This window comes from Toxorhynchites rutilus, chromosome 1, assembly GCF_029784135.1.
Source record: "Toxorhynchites rutilus septentrionalis strain SRP chromosome 1, ASM2978413v1, whole genome shotgun sequence".
Taxonomy (NCBI): domain Eukaryota; kingdom Metazoa; phylum Arthropoda; class Insecta; order Diptera; family Culicidae; genus Toxorhynchites; species Toxorhynchites rutilus.
Genome location: NC_073744.1, coordinates 34,952,165 through 34,973,076, shown reverse-complemented (window position 1 = coordinate 34,973,076; position 20,912 = coordinate 34,952,165). Strand labels below are relative to the sequence as shown.

General features: G+C 36.2%; 1 protein-coding gene across 9 annotated transcripts in view; it reads left to right on the top strand.

Moving 5' to 3' along the window:
- Nucleotides 1-20,912, top strand: part of LOC129763359 (hemicentin-2) — a 459,584-nt gene that overhangs the window by 209,247 nt on the left and 229,425 nt on the right. The gene's annotated exons all lie outside the window — the stretch shown is intronic.

Genomic DNA, 20,912 nt, shown 5'->3' with positions numbered 1-20,912 from the left:
CCAAATTTCATTCGAATCAAAAATACTCATGTTTTGTCAATTGTCGATTTCATCTGTAATCGCTCATGAGGTAGTTTTCCGTATGAATCAACATTTTTAAGAAAGGATCCAGTTTGAAAATTCGAGATGACCATTTTTATTGGCAATCTGGCTAGGTTAATACTCTTTATTGACCGTTCGGCCCTTCGGAAGGAATTTCGAATGGACATCAAAAATCGATTTTTGCCGAGCAAAAAAGGCACCAGAATGACAGATAGCGGTCAAAATAGACAATAAAGACACCGACATTAGTACAAACTTTTGATAAATTTTGACAATCCACATGAATAGTAATAATTGAGAAAAAAAAAAACAATTCTCCTAAACTCAAAAGATTTTCGCCTGGAATCTATCCGCCTCTATAAGATGTCAATAATATCAATTTTTGATCATATCACGCAATATGGCGGACTTTTCTACCATTTCTGGTGAAGCCACTTGCGCGGTCATGTTCAAATTCACCTATCCAGAAACGAACAAACTAATACGACAGTGCAGACTTACTTGAAGTTTAATCCATCTAACTTTTAGCATGAGTTGTTGATAAGCCTTTCAAATGTAAATAGTGAATCGCATTACGAATTTGTTTTTTTTTTCATTTTTCGCAAATTGAAAAACATTTATTTTATTTGTTTGTTTTATTTTTTTTTATTTGTTGTATATAAAAAAAGAATTTAATTTTTGATTCGTTCCCTTGGAGTCAGAAAACAACTTTTTTACATTCAAAAATTTAATATATACGAAAACTAGGTGAAAGAGGATTATACTTGATGAAAAAATCTCTCTACGCATATGATCATGTTTCAACAATGACACAGTTATTGAACTACTATATTTTTAGTGTCGGGTTTCGTTCGTGTCAAACTGGCTCCAATTCAAAAAGTTCGTTACGTAGGACGATTCTATTGCATTTGAAAGATGGGAAAATTTTCTTCAGAATATAGTTGTGAGATATACAGTCAGCTCTCCCTAACTCGATATCCAAAGGGACCATCGAGTTAGGGAGGTGTCGAGATACAGAACATTTTTTCCTAATTTTTTTTATGTCTTAAATTGTCATATATTAGGGTAAGTGTCCCAATTATGGTGTGAATTTGAATTTTTGATTCATTCCCTTAAAGTGAAAAAACACCTTTCTCATATAAAAAAAATATTTTTTCCAGAATCTTTCAGGTTATATTTCACGAAAAAAATCCTTCTATGCATATGTTAGAATTTCAACGATGACAGACTTATAGAACTTTTCTTTGTTTCGGATTCTGTTGGCTCAAACTGACTCTACATTGAAAAGTATGCAACGTAATCCGATTTTGTTGCTTTCATTTGAAAGATGAGAAAATTTAGTACAGGATATGTAGTGGAACATCTAAATTAGTGGATTAAAATAACATTTTTGAAGTGGAAAATTCAAAAGTTTTTTTTCATTTGTAATTATTAATTTTATCCTAATAATTCATACTAAACTTGATTGTTTCTATCAATTAAATTAAAGCTCTCTAACCTCTCTACAATTTGTTCTTTGACGCCCAACTTCTATCTCTCTTAATTTCGCTGCAATATCGATATAAACAATTCCTGATGAAGATTCAATCAAAATCTTCAAAAATCGCGATTTTTAATCCACTGTACTTATAAAAGCCACCTTACCACCACCACTGTACAAATTTCACCTTAATGCTGAAAGTTTAATTTTTTTTTCTTGAAATTATTCATATTTGAATTATATAAAAAAAACTTTTTTTTTCAAACTGTATACAATCGAGTCCTAAATTTTACATAATCGAATCATATATAATCGAGTTTGTATATAATCGAGTCCGACTTGCACGAGGCACTAGGTTAACAAAGAAAATATTGATTAAGTATGTTACTCAAACTGAATTGTAACGATCACGTAGGAACTGTTCAATCACAAAGAAATGTTCGAATAATTTCACAGGAACATTTTCAGTTGATTTCAATATTCCGGACATATTCTTCAGGTTTGATTAAACGTTCGAATTAACATCTCAATAGAACTACTATCTTCAGCGTTTTTCTCAGGTTTTTCAACACTTTCTAGTATATCGGTATCTGGCATCAGATCACAGCAAATCACGTTTTGGTCCTTTTTGCACTAGTTATTAAAAGACATTGAGCAATCGAACGGTATTGTACCGTCGACATCGCTCACGACACATTAATTATGCCAGCGGAATATCACTCCCGTCCATGTTGGTTGTGCTTTAAAGTTAGGATTTCCCAGTTTCTGGACAATTTCTTAAGCCATATCCCGAAGAATAGAAGAGGGGTAAATTATTCTGTCTAGCTTGACAAGACAAAAATTCATTGACCGCTCCAGCTTCTCGATTCTGACCAACCTTATATGCTAGATACAATTTTCCATTCCGATTCCATTTTTACTTTAGTTTGAGTAGTGTTGATACCGCACTTTGTGCAATACTGAAATTATTTGCAGCTTCAGACCCCTTCCGTCCATATTTTTCGACCTGCTCGATGATGCTCAAACCTTGCGCAATGGTTAGCGTTTTGATTGTTCGCTTGAAAGGTTTCTCGTGGTTTTCCATACTTGAAAAGAAATTGTTTGATGACACGAACACTCCGTCTTCACTTTCAAGGGCAATTGAAATCTGAGTTAATAACGCACAAAAACATGTACGCGAAAATCAATCGAGTTAGGGAGGTGAAAATCCATGGAAAAATGAATCAAAACACATCGAGTAAGAGAGGCATCGAGTTAGGGAGGTATCGTGTTATGGAGAGAAGAATGCTTGTAAAATCGAAATCCATCGAGTAAGGGAAAATATCGAGATACAGAACATCGAGTTAGGGAGAGTTGACTGTATTAATAAGTGGTTTTGAGTAACATTTTAGAAGTGAAAATCTTGAAAGTTTGTAGTTTTCAAGGTGTTATTCTTAATTTTGTTCAAAAAATGCGTAATAAAATCTTCAAAGTAATTCACGATTTTCACTCCACTGTACTCACAATAGCCAATTAAATTTCCCCTCAACGTTGAAATATTTCATTTTCGCTTGAAATAAGCCATATTTGACACAATTTATTTTTGGTTTTTTTCGAATTGCTTTTCAAATACAAATAGACCTCATATTTAAATGGTGATTCATAAAATATTATATGTTCAAAAAATCAGTTACTCGCTACAATGGCATCTAAGTATCTATTATGAAAAATTTTCCACCCATGTAGTATGATTAGTTTGACTTGTTAACACAATACACAAAACCACAAGCAAAGTATTTTTTTCTATTTATCTATCGTGATTTATGATAAATGAATGCATTTTTGAAAGCATAATTTTTTATTCTAGATATGCAAAGTAGTAGAAAAAAATCGCTGGTAGAAAATATAAATCGTGAATTGTTCATTGAATCATTGCATTGCATTGCTAACGAGTACTATACTGACTAGGTGACTATGGATTTTGTAACCCAGTTTACCAATTTTTCGGGTCATCATAGAAAACTCTTAAGTTAAGAAGTTAAGACTATATCAGTCCAATAATAGACAAAGTTGAAATGAACTTCTTTTTAATGATGTGCAGCACTATGATTCTCACACTTTCAATATCTCTTATCGTAAAAAAAAATTCCCAGGAACAAAAAACATTCGAAATTGATTCAAGATGACGAACGAACACGAACAAACAACTGTTTTCGAAAAATATCAAAAACACACAACGAAATGCCATCGATCTGCACAGAAAAGGGCCCAAAAGGCCGGGAAACATTACCACATAATTCGCAATTACCAGTGAAAAGGCCTCGGATGTAATAACCGACAGAGTCACTAAGCAAACATTCGTTATCAGCAAGCCCTCTCGGGAGGATGGCTGCACGAGCCGAAGATTGTGATCTGATGTGCCGTTTGCGTGTCATATGAGAACAAGCCAACACTGGCGAACCTCGCTCCGGGCATGGACAAGTAGGGTCGAACAACACATGCCCCGAACTGAAGCAGCATTCGATGATTCCGAGGATTACAATTACATCGGAACGGGGACGAAATGCGAGCGGAGCGAGCGAAGTAACTTCTTCCTCGTACCAGTATTAACGCAAATGGGAAAGAGGATTTATGTCGCTGCTGGCAACGGTATGTGGTGTATCCCGATGGCTAATGATTTATTTAAAGATTAATCTTCAAAGAAGATGTTAACGCATATCACCAGCAGGCAACGAATGAATAAATAATTACCTGCTTTCCATCCTGACGGATTACTACCACCACACCAGCCAGCTTCAGAGAGACCAAAATCTGCCCTCGGTATCGAACGATTCATCCACCGCTTCCCCGAAGTACAATTTCATCTTCCTGCAGTTATACATGATGCTCTGGCCAGCCCACTTGTGTTCCTTACATATCGTCCTCCGCGCCACGAACCAACGAGGGGACGAACTCTTCCAGGGGCCCCAAAATCTCATCCATTAGATCTCATTAAGTTGCTTAATTTTTGCGGTTTTGCATTACGCAAACGGTTCTCGGTCGCTCTCTTTCGCCGGCTGTCGGGCTCTCGTACACGGAACCCCGGCAATGAAGTTGGTATTTATCCATAAATTTCAGCATTCATAATGTAGTAGCGGAAGACGGATCCGGATCCTCTGCTTCCTGCACAAAGAACGGCAGAGAGAGTGGGAGGAAAGTCGGTAAAAAAGGGAATACTCTTGCTCTTATATATGCTGGTGGCACAAAGGTGGCCTAACATTCATGCTCTGATACTGATACCCTCATTCTGCTTAAGACATGGGATATCTATTGCCGGTACTCGGAAGCATCACCAAGCATCGCCTTATTAGCTCCAATATTTTTTCCGTTTCCTGACTGACCTCCGGTAACGAATAGGTTTGGTTGACTTGAATTCACTCGAGCTCGTTTTGGGGATGCTTTATCGAAAGTTAGATGTAGCAGTAGGTCAGGTGATTCTAGTTGCTCGAAAGGGATGGGTAATGGTGGAATTGCTGCAGGACTAAAGAGCAATGAAGTTTGAAGATGAACTAATGGGACATGTTTACGACTGACGTTAGGGCACACAAGCTTGTATCCGATGCTGGCGAGATGCGAAAGGGAAATATTCGTACACAAATGATCTCTTACTGGGCCGATGGGAACTCTTTTGGACGCAGGAAAATGAACCGCACGGTTTCCAATTGACGAACGACAATGACAACAGTATGTAAGGTAGTTGTGCATTGCGGGATGATGTTTTGTAGCAGTGTCAAACCTTTTTACACATATCGCTCTCAGAGCGGGTTCTAGACCTTGTTTTGATCGAAGGAGATTAATCTTCGAATTCAGAGAGATTTTATTCGAAATTAGTAATAATACTAACACATTCAAGCAAGCTATGTTATTGAGCATCGGAATCTCGAAAAATTATTAATCGAAATAATTCACCCGTTGATAGCTATTTCGAGGCAGTAGGCATTTGAATGATGAAGGCAGTTTCTTTAAGAGTGGAACCCTTCCTTGAAGGTCGAAAAATAATGAATTTTCGTGATATTTTTTTCGGATGTTAGGAATAAAGTGAAGTGTTCGGGTATTTTGGTTATCGTTCAAGGTATATTTGAAGGTGTATTTTCTATTCTTTGAGTGTACAAATAATAACCAGGGCCCGAAATCTTCGAAGGTGAAAAATTAAGACCGACTCTACTCCCAGTAGCTTCGCTTCGACTAGAACTGCTTCGGCAGTCGCCGCCAACAAAAAATGACTTGACTAGAAAATGAATTGACTAGCGCTGACTAGCGAGGATGACTGGTGAACTAGTCCAGTCCAGAAATTTCAAACCCTACGCTAGAAGCCCATTTCGAGATGGCTTGAACTGCTCTCTCCAACTTTAGGCGCAAGTGTTTGGCCATTTTGCCTGTAGCAACGACCACAATATCGTCAGCATAAAGCATTAGTATTAGTTAGTATTAGGCGTGCAAAATAGCGCCCACACACTGCACGCTATTTTATACGTGTGAGTAGTTTTCGTGTACGCTACAAAAAAAACTAGCTCACCTGTAGCGTTTGTCAAATCATGATGAACTCAAACATCGATGAATGCAAACGTGCATGGGAGAGAGAGAGAGAGAGGAACGAATTCATTTTGGGGGAAGTCATTTCAAAATGCAATGAGGACAATTTGACTGGGACGAATGTAATGATATAGTCGATTCGGTAAAGGGAGATAGCTACTAAACGCCCGACTGACTGTTCAGTCGTTTTGGCGGAGAAACTGCGTGAAAAGCCAAAACTCATTCACCGACTGACTATGGATATAGTCAGTCGGTTAGTCAGCCGACTATCCTCAGTTGACTATGACTATGCTGAGCCCTGATAATAGCACAAAAATTCTACAGAACAAACAAAAGTTTGATTTTTTCGATTTTTCAGGTCGGGGTGCCCCCTTAAGTCCCAGAGTGTCGATTTTTGACAAACATTTTTTTTCGAGATGACATTAAATCTCGACGTTTAATGGCATAAAAAAAATTCGAATACACCATTGGGTGATTTTTTTTATTTTATTTGGATGGAAAAGCCCACACAATTTTTTGATTTAAAAAAACTCAAACTTTGACTGATTTGCGCCACTCTCTCTTAAGTCCGATTGAGCTGAAATTTTGAGGGTTTTTTTTTTCAAGGTGGTGAATATTTTGTATGGGGTAACTTTTTGAAATTTTAAGGTCGACATTCATTGGCACTCTAACGTAAACATAAGAGCATGAGATGCCTTATTGAGGAACAACTCCACATCAAATCATCTGGCCGCTGCAAACTCTTCGATTTTTTTACATAGCACATATGGTGGTAGCTACCCAAAACAACAATTTTCATTTTTTGTTTTTTTCATGACTGTTGTTTTGGAAGGGTGTATTCAAAATCAGTTCCTTTCAAAAAATCGTAACGTAATTTGGAGTTCCACAAAGTTGTTAGGAAATCATTTCATCAAGAACTTGTCAAAAAGCTCTTCCTCAGTATCCTTCTAAATGAAAATAATCTGATATTATAATGTCGAGTTTTGGTAGAAGTACTGAAATTTTATATTAAAAATAATTTTAAAGGGAAGATTAGAAGATCAATCAATTAACAGTTCTGCGATTGGACCCATGAAACGCTTAGTAAGAAAACATGAATGTGATAACGAAAAATAAATTTTGGGTGGGACGAAGTTTATCGGGTCAGCTAGTTTACTATAAAAAAGACAATAAATTAGAAATATTTTTTTAAATATCTCAAGAATGACTGCATTTAGAGGGAGATTGATAAAGTGCTTTTTTGTTTTAAATCACATCAGGATTAATTTGTGGCCTAATATGATTGTTAACATACAAAAATTCGAAGTTTCGAAAATTCATAGAAGTTCGTTTGTTCCACAAAGTTTGTCAAAAATAGTTTCACCATCCTGGACTCATTTTTTTCAATTTTCTACCTGACTTCTTTTTTATATGAAAAAATAAAAAAAAATAAAAAAAAATAAATATAAAGAAAATAAAATTAAAATCACTAGCTGTATGGCAGATATTCTATAAGATATTCTATAAGAAATTTTGACGGTTTACCCCTATGTGGTTAATTATGGGAACTATAGTGAAAAACGAACTTTTGGTTTTTTTCACGCCATTCTCAATAGCTTTGAGACAAAAATATGAAAAAATACTGAAAGTAAATCTTACTAAGGTATATCGATAAATTTCTTCAAACAATTTTTTCATCAAAAAATCTAATAATAAAAAATTACGCAGTACAAAATAATTTTATATATCTTCTGGCATTTCGAAATTTTGAAAAAAATAGCTTTGAGACCCATTTCAATTTTTATTTAAATGCGTTCGTATGTGTCTTTTTTACTACATGTGGCGTAATTTTTGCTGAATTTCTAAGAGCATCGCGAGACACAACAATAATTTTCATCATCATCTGCATTGTGATTGATGATTGATTGATGATTGCGCCGGCTAGTGACCATTCTATCCTGGATTCCTCGAGTCGAGAAGACGCACCACGCTAGATATGGGGTACAGACTAGGGGGGCGTTGCTGATTAATGGGTTGGAATGGGATAGGAAGTATCCCGTGTCGGGCACACGTACAGAACATTGGAGACAGCAACATCCCAATTACGAGAACACTTGTAATACTAACCTCGAGCCGACCGCGAGTAATCGGTTACATATTACTAACATAGATAATAAGAAAAAAATGTAACGGGTTGTATCTAGGACACGACCGCAGTTTTCGACGTAGAACTACGGAATTATATTATTCAATACACTTGTTTATCACTTCGGATATTATTTTAGAATGAACTCGAAAGAGTCGAGTACAGTCGAAAGCCATCAGAACTTCTCATTTATTTGGTTCAACTAGCATCAGACTCCTTCGCACTCAGATATCGATCACAAACTATGAACCCTTTTGCTCCTATATTCCGCTTGAAATGGGATCGAATCCCACAACATGCAACAGTAAGGTTACCCTGCTGGAATTTGAAAGCATACTTTCATGAATATATTGAATGAATATATTCCAAAATTCTGGATACTCTTCCATATCCGCACTAGCACAACAAAATTCTCGTATGCTGCTCTTCTTTGTCGTTGCACTCCTCGACACAGAGGGCTTTCTTTCCTTGTATCAAGCTGTGTGTTTATGTGTGTGAAATCAGCATTAGGCTTGAATGATATCCGCTCGTTGCGTTATGCTAGCTCACTCGTATCTGTGTTTTCATTCTATTCTATTTTTGGTTTTCGCCTCTAGCCCTGAGAAGGGTGCTTGTGGGAAGAAACTCTATTCCACACTCCTCCTTCACCCGACAAGAAAACAATCCTCTCCTACTCGATGCTCTGCGGCAACCATGTTGCTTCGATGACCACCAGAAGAAGTGGTGTGGCTTCAAATCGCGGATGGCTTATTTAAACCAAATATATTGAAAACGGGCAGAAACGAATATATTAGTTGCTCGTTATTGACAGCTCTGTTCGGGAATGCACACAAATCGACTGAACAAATGTATGGGAAAATGAGGATGCTTCCGGTTTTCACTAATTTAAACTGTTTAGGCATTAGTGGTTTGTACTGTATAGTATATCAAACGAATCTCCGATTCCATTGGTGTGCAAAGTATCAGAAATTGTTCGCTGTGAAAATAGTTATTTAACGTTAACTTTTACGTGACCTGTTTTCTGATTTGGCACCCTTCCTGAAAGACGTAGTTCTACGTCAAAACTATCAAAATATTGAATTACTCGAGAATTAATCAAGCAAATTAAACCAAATTTGGCATGTGGAGGTTTTAGGATGCAATAAATGTTTCTATGGTGTTAAGATACTCCTTCCCCCTCTCTTAGAGGGGGCTGCCGTACAAATGAAACACAAATTTTTGCATTACCCGAGAATTAATCAAGCGAATTAAACCAAATTAGGCAAATGGAAACTTTAGGGTGCAATGAATGTTTCTATGGTGGTTAGATACCCCTCCCCCCTCTCTTAGGGGTGGCTGCCATACAAATAAAACACAAATTTCTGCATTACTCGAGAACTAATCAAGTAAATGGGCGGGACGAAGTTTGCCGGGTTAGCTAGTTCAAAATAAATTAAAAATGCCCAAAGGCAAAAAAAAACGTTTTTTTTCGCGCAATCCTCTTAAAAATTCAAGAAAAAATTACGCTACATGTGGAAAAAAAACATATTTTCCATACAGTTGGAGATTTGGTTTGGGGGACTTTTCACTCCTTTACCCAGCCAGACTCTTTGGAAATATAAAAAAAAAAAAATTATTGTACCGCGCAACACTGAACAAAATCTGAAAAAATCACACATTTCCAAAAAAGTCGTAGAAACACATTTAAATATTAATTAGAGTAGTACTGAATCTCTAAATAAAAAAAAAAAAAATCAAAAATTTCAATATTTTTTTAGCACTAAAAATTTTGATGAAATTTTTTTTTAAGTGTTTTTTTTCAAACTTTTATCTCTAAGCTTTTGAGGATGGCGTGAAATAAACGAAAAAGTACGTTTTTCTTTATAGATCCTATGTTAAACCACATAGGGGTTCAAATAAACCGTCAAATTTTCTTATTTAATATCCTATACAATATTTGCCATACAGTGATAGTGATTTGGTTTGGAGCCACTTTTTACTCCCTTACCCGGCCAGGCCTTTTCTACATTACTCGAGAATTAATCAAGCCCCCTTCTTAGGGTGGGCTGTCATACAAATGAAAAACAAATTTCTGCATAACTCGAAAACTAATCAAGCAAATGGAACCAAATTTGGCATGTGAAGATTTTAGGGGACATGAAACGTTTCTATGGTTAATAGACACTCCTTCCCTCTCTCTAAGGGGAGAAGAGGGGAGGGGTCTGTCTTCATTCTATCATATTTTCTGGATCAAACATTTATTCCATGTAACAGAGAAACATGTTATTTGCAACTGGTTGAAAAAACTTGAACGAGAATTGTGTCTGAAAATAATCTGATATTATAATGATGAGTTTTGGTAGAAGTATTAGGAATTTTTTAGTAAAGGTAAATTCAACGGGATTGATTAGAAGATCAATCAATGAACAGTTCTGCGATTGGACTCATGAACTTGCGCTTAGTAAGAAAACGCGAATGTTTGAAGGTATTGATAACAAAAAACAAATGTGGAGGGGATCTGGCGTAGTGGTAACATCCATGCCTCTCACGCTGAAGGTTACGAGTTCAATTCTCACTCCCGACATTCTTCCAAAAATGGAAGTAAATGTGACGACCAGCCAAATGAGTTGAAAGTCACTATAACAAAGATAAAAAAAAAATTGGGCGAAACGAAGTTTTCCGGGTCAGCTAGTATGTATATATAAATAAAAAAAACTGAAATTAAAAAAGACAATAATTCAGAAATGTTTTTTAAAATATCTCGAGAATGGCTGCATTTAGAAGGAGATTGATAATGAGCCTTTTTTATTTTAAATCACATCAGGATTAATAATTTGTGGCTAAAAATAATTGTTAACATACAAAAAATCGAAGTTTCGAAAGTTCGTCAAAAATAATTTTACCATCTTAGACTCATTTTTTGATTTTCCACATTACTTCTTCTTTTTGAAAAAATAAAAAAAAATTAAAACATACATTTTAGATATTGCAAATTAAAGTTTTTTTTTTATAAAAAAAGAGTACTATTTTTTTCTTAGTGTGTATTTTTTTCACGTTTTAACATCAATACTCTATAACTCTTTCTAAGACACTATTCCGGTAGGACTCATAGTTTTTGAGATATAAATTATCAAAGATTTCTCTTACTAAAATCGATACGCTCTTTTCAAGTTACACTTGAGTGAAAAAATTCCCAATTGCTGTGGAAAACTCATACTTCCTCAACCCAAACGGAATACAAACTGTCACTCGAATCGAAAATATGAATGTTTTGTCATTTGTCGATTTCATTTGCAATTGCTGACAAATCGTATACGGGCACTATTTCTGGAAAACGAAATCAATATATCCATACTTCAGGCAATAGCTCGGAATACCCGGGTAAGACATTGCGTTGCATTATAATGAAGAAAGCGCCACCGGAGATAGGTCACGCTGAATAGAAACCGAATGCGTCTTCTTCTGGTGTAACAGGATGGAAAAAACGAAGGCCCCCGTTTTGTGAAAGAATAACAACACCCGGACCCAGACCAAACCCCATTTCACGAAAACAAAACGACAAGATCTCAATCAAATGTTCGGCAAGCCATCAAGTGAAGCACAAAAACGATTACCGGCTGTGTTGTGCTTTCAGGTTCCTTGGTACTGTTTTGCAGATAACCTTCCAGCGACAGCAAACGGTTTGTTTTTGCCTTGTGGCCGCTGGTGTTGTTTCTTTCTACGCTCAACCACTTTCCGACTGGCTTCTCAGTCGCAGCCAAGCAAAACCATCGTTCGACAGACAGCCTTTGAAGTGCCACACTGCCATCAGTCAACGACAAGTGTCGGTAGTCATCGAGCCATCCTCCCCCGCAGCTTTATTTTCTCTGCCTCCTTCCGCCGAATCAGATTCGAGCGACGGAAAAACTCAATCGTTTGTTGATAAAAAAGCAACCGGCCTAAGCGCGATGCGAAATGAGTTTTGGGGGAAAGTTCCTGTTCCACCTCCTCCACAAAAACTTCAAGTCACCACTGATCGAAAAAGTCCTGCTTCGACGTTGTCGTCATCATCAATTTTCAGACAAAAGTTGACAGTGATATATGTTGGAAGTTTTCCGAGATACTCTAAACGGGGAAAGATGCTGTAAACAGGTGTTTTGCCGAGCCATTCACGACGGCGAAATGAATTACGCTTTGATTGCTTCCATCACCGATAAACTTCTAGATTTCATTTTAATGCCTAAACAACGCGTAGCACAGCAGCCCTTCGCCCGAATGTTAGTTAAGCCGCTTCATAACCAATAAATATTACAACCAGTTTAGGAGAGAGTGAAACAGATAACGACTTGGGGATAATGGTAGCGAAGATATTTTGCCAGCGGTTTGATTCAATTTGCTCAATTTCCTCTGAATATAAACTTTCCCTTCCTTCGATGAAACCACAAAAATCCAACACTGGCGCAAAGTCAACTTCCGCACCTTGGCTTCCCTTCTGAGCTGAAGAAACTTTCAACCACTGTGAAAGGCCTCGGCGGTGCAAATTTTGAAGAACCCCATTTCCCCCGTCAAAACTCCCGATATTGAATTTCAGTTTTCAGTTTCTTATTTCTCGAACGTCAATTTGCAGTGGAAGTTTCAGGTATGTGGCTTCGTGTGCACGGCTCATTTTGGCCAAGGAACAACGAACCAACTTTTGAAGAAATACAGCCAAACAGAAAAAAAAGAGAATTTAAAATTGAATTGGGGGGCACGAACAAGTTTAGAACAATGCGCCGGGATAGCGCCAAAGCGAGTGTATCCGGATGGGCGAGTGCGCACATCCCGATCCGTTCATCCTGCGCCCACAAGCCGAGATTTCAGGATAATCAATTTATCCTCTTACGTATGGGAAACTTTCCCGTTTATGCGGTTGGTTTGTCTTGGATAAGAGCGTCCCCTCTGTTAGTTTTTGAAGTTCTGGTCGCACGGCGGAAAGCCGTCACCACCTCGAAAACCGGAAGTCCGCCACGTGGCAGATGAGAAGAGACACGAACGTGGGCAAGACATTCCTGCATACGGCAAAGGACAGGACGTGACTCTTCATACTAATCCACGATGCGGAGCGAGTTCCGCAGCACTCCCGGAGGGGACGAAAGCAATGATTTGGCAGAGTTCAGCTGAGGGAAGAACGGAAGAATCCAATATCTGTTACCGCTGTCACTGTTGCAAAAAGGGGATGTCATTTTTCAATACCTTCTAGAGGGCGCAACGACAGCGAGTGCACAAGCGGCGGCGAATCTTTGCGTTGAGGGAACTATTAATTCCGAATGCATACAGACGACCTCGCTGTTTTCCCATTATGCAAAACAGAAGATGATGATGGCTTTTCTCCGCAGAGAGTGAGAGACACACCGACTGGCAGTGGTGTCATCGAGCAGGAGGAGGTGGGCGGATGATGTGGCGAGAAATACGAAATGTGGAAACCCATTTTCGACCCGCGAAGACAGGGAAGGAGAAAAATGAATTTAAAATTTGTGGCTCTGTGGCTGCTGCAGAGACGCTGTCGATAGTGACTCAATTGTTGGCGCCGGAGTTCGGAGCATAAAAAATATTTTTTGTTGTTGTTGCTTTTATCCAAAATGTACTCGAAATTGGGGAAAATTTTAGCGGTTATTCGTGCATTGACAATGTGGCACCATATGCTTGTTGTAGGAGATATATTCACACCAAATTCATATGGAGCTATTTTTTGAGTCGACGTTTTAAATTCATTTCAGCAAATTTGTGGTATGTGAGCTTTGCTGATCTGATGTTTTGAATAATCGTGAAAAAACATATTTACTAGTGTCGCACAGCCGTCAAAGCTTCGCATTCTGTTCCTCTATATACATTATATAAACACAATTCATTGCGTCGAATATTCAATGTTAACATTCTCATACTCGCACAAAAGCATATGATTCTCATTCCATGTTTTTGATTTTGAAATGGAGGTTTTTATTGCTGCTGTTGGCGAATTTCATGCCAACTCGACTGGCCATTGGCAGCTATATATCAGATTACAGTGAAACAGTGAAACTGGGTGTAAAAACATTGATCATTGAGGCAACTTCGCATACTCGAAATATTCAAACAAAATTAGACTATTTTTTGAAAATCTCTAAAGTTTTTCCCAAATTTTTGCGAAAAATTATTACTCAAATACTATGATACAGGTTAATATAACGTACATTTCACTTTCAAAATTGTACGTTGTATCGAATTGTATGTTATATCGAAGCATAATAAAGTACTCACAAACATAGTCTATAATACATTATTGTGTTGCTGTTTCAGTAAAGTTAATGAATAACTTTAATCAGAAGACGAAGCCAGCCTTTCTCATGATGTTTCCCTTCGAACTGTTGATTAGAACTTGATTCATTTAGAATCCGGAATTACAAAACCAGCTGTATTTCGGGATTGATTGAAACTTGTTTTAGCATCACAATACAGATAGTTCATTGTTCTATCAAAAAAAAAAATATTGAATTTTTTTTTCCTTTACACTTTGGAAATGTGTACGTTATATCGAGTGACGTTATATCGAGGGTACGTTATATCGAAGTTTTCCTGTACTTAAAACATTGTGGCCAAAGAATGAAATGTAGGAAATTATTTGAATTTCCATAAAAAGTACCATTTTTTTTTAATTATACACGTTTTAAAAATTTAAATTCATTATCTCAAAATCATTTTCTTCAATTATCAAAACAAATAAAAAAATTAACAAGTCACGCATCCATCGGAAGATGGGCACTTTTATAAGAAAAAAAGTTTTCTAACAACTATATAATTGTGAAGCAATTCAGAATTATCAGTGCAATCAAGCATAACCCCGACGAAAACTAAAAAACTAAAAAACTACCAATTTTCTTAATTCAATGTACCTAAAAAATCTAAGAATGTTAAATGTAAAAAACAAAATTCTTACCCGAATGGATAGCAATTTTGCATTCTGAAATCAACTCAGATTTGTGCCATTATTTTTCAAAGCATTCAAATGCAGTAAGTTATATCTAATCCGACATGTCGAGGCACCACTCAGTGTCGCACTGGAGGCGATTTTGACCTGTAATTGGACAGTGGTACAGTGTCGACGTCTGGTGGCGACTTTCAATGTGGGTCCCGAGCTCGATGCTTTCATAAATGGCCAATTAAACTTGTCGCATTACATGTCTGTCTAATTAGCTAGATGTCGAATCAGATGTAACTTATTGTACTTAGAAGACATAGTCCTGACCCTGACTTAACTATTAATTTCCTTGCATTTCAGTCAAAACTTTATCCATAATGTAAACTCTATATCAGACACAATTTTCGTTCAAAGTTTTTCCCCACTGGCAGTGAATGTGTTACTATATAACATTGTACACATACGGGAGAGCTTATTTTCATTTATGATTTTTGTTATAAAAGCGTGGCAAAGTAGCCACATTTGGCCTTGATTAGAATGCAAAATTGCGATCCATTCGGGTAATTTTGACTCGATCGGAATTCAGAATACGGGTGAGTAGTTGATCAGTAGCCGGATATCCGATATCCTGCCAAACCACTATCCGTTTCATCACTGGTAATTATACACCTAAACAAGATTTAATGATTTGCACTCCATGTCTTTGGTTATGAAATAGAGGTTTTTATTGATGCTGTTGACGAACTTCATGCCAACTCGATTGGTTATTGACAGCAACATCTCATACTGCAGTGAACGTTGTGGGTGTAAAGACATTGATCATTTACGTAGCTTCACATACTCGAAATACTCAAAAACGAGAACGCTCGCCAAAGCAGTCGTCAATTGGCGGAAAAAATTAACTGCGGCAAATATGTAATTGATTAACTTGTTGAAATAATTATTGTTTCTCATTCAAATAAAAGCTACGTTACGAACATATATATATAATATATATTCCCCAATCCAATATAAGACCAGAAAATTGTTGGTTGAAGAATGAAATGTAAGACATTATTCATGTTTTCAATCAAAATATCACACAAATAAAAAAAAAACATAATTTAATACAAACACAGAATTATTTGGAAAATGAAAATTATATTTTCTCAAAAACATGTTTTTTTTTAATTTTTTTTAAACAAAATTCATATGAGTAGCCGATATAATTAACAGCAAGTTACCCATACATCGGAAGAAGAACACTGCTTCAGGGAAAAAGTTTTCCCAACAACAACTTTTTAATGTTATCTTTGAAAAACTACTGCTATTGTTCAGTTCAACTCGTAACTTTTTAGATGTAAATTACCGAGATTGACATATTACGCAAACATTTTTCTATTTAGCAACATGTCAATAACATGTCAAACGCGAAAATTTACACACAAAAAATGCCACGATGTGTTTCTAATGAGTCTCCGTACAAAAATGACTATAATCCAGAAACTAAAAAAAGATGAAAGATGACGTCTTCGACAAAATTTCATATTTTAATTAGATTATTAACTTTGTCGAATACAATATATATATATATATATTGCTCAAAGTCAAGATAGCGGACTTTGAGCAAAATTAGAATTAGTTGTAGCTTTTCAAAAAAAAATATTAAAAAGACGTGTTTAGAAAAACTTTTTCCATGTAAAAGTGCCCACCTTCTGACGTATGAATGACTTGTTGGAAATTGTAAGGACTATATTGGCCATGTTTGTATAGGAGACGTAAGCGACAAAATGAACAACGCTGTTTTGCATTCTACGCAATGTAATACGTTTGCTCAACAGGCAAAAAAAAAATTTGTTCGAAAACATTTGAGCAATTATGAAGAAACGTTTCCGAAAAATCACTGTTTGTCCGCATAACAGACGTAGTTCCATACAGCTTTCATACATCGTTCGAAGATCAACAATTGTCAGTATTATGTGCTATAAGCTAAATCTACATTTGAATCACATTCTTTGTAGAGTCCAAACATGTATATCACGATAGTGTCTTATTACTTATTGTTTCCTAATAGATGAATTTAAGAAACCATTGAAACGCTGCTCATATAATTACTATTTTCTGTACACGATGTACAAAGAGAAACAATTGTGTTTTTCAATGTTATAATTACCTAAACTTCTGCATTTGGATCTTCAAGTAGATAATGAAACAATCAGATCAGTAGTAAAATTGAAACAATATTGGTTCTTAGCATTATAACTCCTTGGATTCAACATTGAATTATTCCACATATTCAGCATTTATTCATATCGTTGGTGTAAGTCACTCCACCATCTTGATGCTATTGATCGTGATATCGGTAAATCATGTTGCTAAAATTACCAACATTGCAGATTGCCTTTACAAATTCAAATCATTGAAAAAACACGAACCTGCTGTTCTTATTATATCCCAGAGTACTATCATAGACTAGCAACAAATCAAGAGCACCTTTTCCAGAAATTTAACTAAATTTCTTCCAAACCTTTTTGATTTTATCCGATAACAACTGAAACTACCGAAGGAGACGTTTTGACTATTATCGGAATTGTAAATACTAACGCTACAAACAGAGCAACCTGGTGATTACGTCTAGCTATGCGGACAAATGTTCATTGAAACGATTGGTTGTCCGCATGAATAGACGCAAGCGTTTTCCAAATGGAAAAATATGTTATAATTCGCAAAATCACAGAGGCCCTCTTTTTGCCGATAATATCCTCCAACTGGACAGATCATTTCATCGGAAATTTGCATGGTTATGCCTCTAGGCCAAAAAACAACAAAAATGCGTTTTCCCAATACTAATGGTGTTGTCGATTACGTCTCCTATGCAATCATGGGCAGTGCTCTTATAATTACTATTTTCTGAACACTACACTGTGATGAACAATGAGAAGCAATTGTGTTTTTTAATGTTATAATCACCCAAATTTCTGAATTTGAATCTTGAAGTAGATAATGAAACAATCAGATCAGTAGTAAATTTAAAATAATATTGATTCTTAGCATTATAACTCCTCGGATTCGACATCGATTTATTCCACATACTCAGCATTAACTCATACCGTTGGTGTAAGTCACCATCTTTGTGCGATTGATCGTGATATCGGTAAGTCATGTTGCTAAAATTACCAATATTGCAATATTGCAGACATTTCACTAAATTTCTTCCAAACCTTTTTGATTTTATTCCATAACAACTGAAACTACCGACGGGGCCGTTTTGACTATTATCGGAAATGTAAATATTAACGCTACAGACGGAACAACCTGGTGATTACGTTTAGCTATGCGAACAAGCTATGCGAAGCAAGCGTTTTCTAAATGAAAAAAAAAATTGTTTTAATCCGCAAAATCTCCTGGACACTCTTTTTGCCGATAATATCCTTCAACTGGACAGATTATTTCATTGGAAATTTGCATGGTTTCGCTTGTAGGCAAAAAAAAACAACATTGCGTTTTCCCAACACTAATGGTGTTAGTGATCACGTCTCCTATGCAAACATGGGCAGTATACATGTACGGCCATTCTATGCCAAACCGATATAGTGGTTCTCTGATTTTCGTGAAAAGTGGTAATTTTGTTTTTTATTGCAAAACGTCAGACCCGTTTTTTTTTATTTTTTCATAAGAGTGAACAGTTCCATTTTATGGTGGTTCGAAAAATCAATTTTATCCAATTCTTTTTCAAAAATGACTTTTTTCAAAAATTTATATCTTTTGAACCACTAAGCCGAATACTTCACTTGCAAAAAAAAAAGGGTTCGTAATTATTGATTGTATTTGTTTTTTTTATAGTTTTTTATAGATAACATGGTTTTTGAAAGTTAACCGATAGTAAAAAGTATCATTTTTTTCTCTTTTTCTTATTCCCAAAAATATCATAACTTATGAGCTACTAAACCGATTCAGCTGGTCGATTTAACGGATTGAAGCTAATGAGCCGAAAGACTTTTTTTGGAAAAATATTACACTTGCGAAGAAAATGGATTTTGTTTTCGTGATTATTTTTTTTTATTATTCGTGATTATTGATTGTATATGTTTTTTTATAGTTTACATGGTTTCGAGAGCAAGGGCGCTATATTTTTGTATATTTTTCCTTGAAAGCTGAGGGTTTTATACATAACACATAGGAATATAAAAGGATTGTTTTTTTTTCGTTTTTGAGTTATATTTTTTCAAACTTATGTTTTTAGTCTTCGTTTGATAAATCTACGTGACTAGATCTATGCGAATTCAATCCCATTTTGTTTTGCAAATGTTATATGTTTTCGAAGAAGACTATCTCATTGACTTCTATTAAATATATCGATTATCTGAATCGGTTCAGTAGGTCAAAAGTTAGGAATTTTCGAAAATCGCCATTTTTGGAAAAAAGGGAAAAATGATTTTTAGACCATCGGTTAACTTTGAAAAATCATTATTCAAAAACGAAAAAGAGCACTTCTCTGATGTTTGGATATGTTGTATAAAAAATCCTCAGTTTTCAAGAAAAATGCTATCTGAGATCGTGCTGCCAACTCTCAAAAGGAGTTGGCATGAAATTCGTCAATTCTCGCGTAGCTTTTGAAAAGGTCCAATGTAACAATTTCGGTGGGGTCTTCGTAGCCACTTGGTTACGCGTTCGCTTACCAAGCGATCGATCGTGAGTTCAAGCTCAGGGCCCTCAATTGACCATCTTTGTGTTGTTATAGAATAACTAAGTCCACGCAACCATAATCAGCGATGGAAATCGATCCACGGTCGAAATAAGATCGATTCATCCATACAACTGCTCTGCTCTGCAAGAAACATCGGGCTGCTGTTCTATAAATAACTCAACAATGATCAATATCAACTGTCTCCGCTGTCCTGTCTGCTGAACAATGGATGAACAGAAAGAATACCCTTACGCCTAAATGGCTACTACTGTGTAATTTACCATAATGTAATGGAACAGAAAAAACTTAACGCCTAAATGGCTACTACTAACGACTGTGTAATTTACAATTTATAGAAACATAAACATATGTACATGTACACGATTAAAACCCGGCTCTGTTACAACTAAAGTGCTAATGAGCCTAATAAATAAATAAATGAGATAAAAAAAACAATTTCGTCAACTCTAGAAAAACGAAGTTGAAGACCCGAATATTATTCTGCGAATTGTCTTAAAAGGTATCGATCTTTATCACTTCTTTCACTACTAGCAGTCGATAATAGCTCTGAATAACTGTGTTCCGTGTATTGGGCTTAAAGTAGCGTGTTTGCACATTGGACATATTACGTTGCACGATAAGAATTTGAAACTAACTACAGGGTGGGCCATTTAAAGTGGAAGGATTTGTTTTTGCAATAGCAAAGTAAAGAAGTGGAATTTAAAAATTTTTTTTTTGAAATTCATTTATTTTGGTCCAAGGAGATTTCTTCTAACTACTTTTTGATTATGATATCTCGTAAATGACCGCCTCTGGCCTTGACCGCAAAATGTGCCCTTTTTTCGGCATTTTCCATCACTTTGCCCAATGTTTCGGCCGATATGGCAGCAATTTCTTGTCGGATATTGTCTATCAGCGCAGCCAGGGTCCTTGGTTTACCAGTGTATACCTTGGATTTTAAATATCCCCATAAAAAAAAGTCAGGAGGCGTCAAATCAGGTGATCTCGGTGGCCAGTCATAATCGCCGTTTTTCGATATTAATCTTCCGGGGAACATTTCGCGCAATAATTTGGTCGTGGCAGCCGCTGTATGGCATGTAGCGCCGTCCTGTTGGAACCAGTAATTGTCCAATTCATTTTCACGAACAAATGTTTT